At 37.6% G+C, this 2,401-nt stretch overlaps 1 non-coding gene across 1 annotated transcript; it reads left to right on the top strand.

The window, feature by feature from the left end:
• The first annotated feature begins 889 nt into the window (after positions 1-889).
• Positions 890-996, top strand: LOC126685223 (small nucleolar RNA R71). The gene has a single exon (XR_007643334.1). It is a non-coding gene; the product is annotated as a small nucleolar RNA R71 (small nucleolar RNA).
• The last annotated feature ends 1,405 nt before the right edge of the window (positions 997-2,401 follow it).

The following is a 2,401-nucleotide window of genomic DNA, read 5'->3' as shown; positions in this document are numbered from 1 at the left end:
TCATTCATGCTTGTTGTAAGATCAATCACACTCTCTTTTCTTGCATGTGGATCATCAAGTTCTTTCCCGCTTTGAAGTTCAATGGCTTTGACTTGCTCCTCAGATTTGATTCCGTTATAGATGTTAAACCACCTTCAGCTCTATTTTGAAGTGAGATGGCAAGTTGAGAGATTTGCGTCTCAAGATGATGGTTGACGGAAGCTTGGGTTTTAAGACTAGCTCTCATCTCATCAATAAACTTGTCAAGCTTGCTCCCTTCATCCGCATTCCGATTTTGCTGAAAACCGGGAGGATGTTGAGGTCGGTAATTGTTGAAGTTGCCTTAGTTAGGTAGTACACGGTTTCCCGCTTGAAAATTCGCTCCTTCCATATTTGGGTTAGCATTGGCTTGACCCGAGTTGTCTCTCCATGCAAAGTTAGGATGATTCCTCCACCCGGATTATAGGTGTTGGAATAGGGGTCGTTGCCTTGCCTTTGTCCATTAACATAATTGACTTGCTCATTTGAGTTTTGATGTCGAACGGGACAATCCATTCCCGGATGATCATGCCCATCACAAGTCTCATAACCCATTTGAACTACCGCAAGTTGAGTATTCCTTTGACTAGCTTGTTGTTTATACATCTCGACTTGTGCTAGAAGTACCGTGTTTTTAGCTTTCATCACTTCAAATTCTTGGGTTTGCTCGAGGGTCATTACACCCTTTTGAGGTGGTTACCTCAACCGCTCGGTTGACCAAGAACAATTATTCATAGCAAGCTCTTCTAGCAAATAATTGGCCTCATCATAAGTTTTCTTCATAAGTGATCCTCCCGATGCCGCATCAATAGTTGCCCGTGTATGCTCATTGGTACCATTGTAAAAGATAGAGATAAGATGCTCTCTACCTAGATGATTATGCGGACAGTTCCTCTGAAGCTCTTTGAAGCATTCCCAAGCTTGATATAGAGATTCTCCATGTAATTGTAGAAAATCTATAATCTCCTTGGTCATCCTCTCTGTTTTGCCCACAGAGAAGTATTTATTTAAAAAAACTTGTGCCAATTGCTTCCATGTTGTGATCGAGGTGCTTGGAAGTGATTGAATCCAATTTCGCGCCTTATCCCTCAAAGAGAACGGGAAAAGACGAAGCTTGATTTGATCCTCCATCACATTATGGATTTTTAATGTGTTGCAAACCTCCGTAAAATTTGAGAGATGAGTGTTTGGATCCTCGCTTTCCAACCCATAAAATTGGCAACGACTTTCAAGTAATTGAATCGTTCCCAGTTTGATTTCAAAGTTGTTAGCAAGGATAGGAGGTGCAAAACATCCGTAGTTGGCGTTATCCATGTAGGGTAAGAAGAATTCTCCAAATGTACGTCTTTGTGGATGAGCAACAACCCTTTCGTTTGGCTTATTTAGAGTTAGGTCGTCACGTGGTGCCGGTGGAATAACCCCATCAAGGTATAACGGAGGGTTACGTTCTTCCTCCATTGTTTTGGATTTCCGAGCTGTTTTTCGGACACTTATTTCGAAGGAAGTTAGGTTTGACTGAAACGGTTCTAGCGGTTGTTATCGCGTATTAGGCATGCACTAACCAAAACCCCTGCGTAGACCAAAAATAAGAAAACCAAACATAAAATCCTATAACAATAAATTCACAAAGTAATAAAAACAACTGAAAATAAAACTAACTCAATCAAGAATAAGATACTCTTAATTTATTTAATCGCAATTGCTCCCCGGCAACTGCGCCAAAAACTTGTTAGCAATTAATCGCAAGTATACGATATCGCGCAAGTAATATATATTGGAAAACCAAGTATCGATCCCACTGAAGCAATGGATTAAACAACTAATTTTAATTATTCTTTGGGCTAGCTAGAAGAATCAATGGAGTTTTGTAAATTAATAAAAAACTAAAGTAAACTAACTTAAATAATTAGACAATTATAAACTGAAAAAAATAAGTAGATTAAGATTTATACAATAATGATAAAGTGCTCAAGGATTGATAATTCCAAATAAACAAGTAAAATAATGGATTAAGACTTATTAGTGATTTTATCGTGAATCGAGCTATTCTAGTGCACCGATCCCGCGCTCTCAATCCTCAAAGATCCGAATAAAATCACAACCTAATTAACTAACCAATCGTTAACTTGCTCTCACAATATTAAAACTGAATTAAATAATCAAATTGTAATTATGAAGCAAACTCAAAGACTACCGAAATTCCAACCCGCTCTCACGACGTTTTCCTCTAAGTTTTTAATTACCTATGTCTATTTAATTAACAGTCTCTCAATTAGTTATTTAAATACAAAATTATGAACTAAGTGATCAATTAAATTCAAGCATTAGTTGTAGTAGTAATTAAAACACGATTTACTCACTTAAGAAATCCTAATCCAATTCG

This window comes from Mercurialis annua, linkage group LG5 (genome assembly GCF_937616625.2).
Source record: "Mercurialis annua linkage group LG5, ddMerAnnu1.2, whole genome shotgun sequence".
Classification (NCBI taxonomy): Eukaryota; Viridiplantae; Streptophyta; class Magnoliopsida; order Malpighiales; family Euphorbiaceae; genus Mercurialis; species Mercurialis annua.
This window is presented reverse-complemented; position numbering and strand designations above follow the sequence as displayed.